The following is a 792-nucleotide window of genomic DNA, read 5'->3' as shown; positions in this document are numbered from 1 at the left end:
CCGGCCGGGGCTCAGCAGGCCCCTGCTCCAGCCTGGAGACGGGGCCCCACCGGGCCTGTGGGGTGCGAGGGCGCCTAGGGCCGGCCTGGGCATGCAGGGCTGCAGCGGGGGCAGAGGGTTTGGTACTAAACCTGCCTGGTTTGGCCCTGCCACCTGGCACGAGCACTACAAAGGGTGGTTTGTTTTGGTTTTTTTATTTTTGTGATTGTAGAGACAGAGCTGGACCTTACCCTGTAGTCAACAGGCTTGGCTGTGTCCGTGCTGGCAAGCCACCACAGGCCTTGAAAATGAAGGAGTGCATCAGCGTGAGGTGTTTGGGCCCCACGGCAGGTGAGCTTTCAGCTTGTGGGGGAAGCAAAACCAAACTCTTCCTTCAGCAGCCGGCTGAGGATGGAAAGGAATCCAGCCTTACTGCCAGAGCTTTGATCCCAGCCCGCTGTCTGGAGGCACGGTCGGGTGCCGGACAACCCAGGGGGACAGGGGCCGTCGTCCTCCTTGGGTGCAGGATCTGTCCTTGCACCCCAGAAAGCTCCTGCAATCCTTTTGGGAGCTCCTGCTCCCTTCCAGAGCGATTGCGGGTGGGTTTGCAGTTCAGCTGGTGGGGGAAGCAAAACCAAACTCTTCCTTCAGCAGCCGGCTGAGGATGGAAAGGAATCCAGCCTTACTGCCAGAGCTTTGATCCCAGCCCGCTGTCTGGAGGCAATTCCCTAAAACATTTTAAGAAGCCTGTAGGAAGGATGGACTGGCAGGGACCTCCCTGATGTGCAGTGTGTGTTTCCCACTGGGAGTGGA

This window comes from Egretta garzetta, unplaced genomic scaffold (genome assembly GCF_000687185.1).
Source record: "Egretta garzetta isolate BGI_Z169 unplaced genomic scaffold, ASM68718v1 scaffold232, whole genome shotgun sequence".
NCBI lineage: Eukaryota > Metazoa > Chordata > Aves > Pelecaniformes > Ardeidae > Egretta > Egretta garzetta.
Note: the sequence above shows the minus strand (reverse complement) of the source record.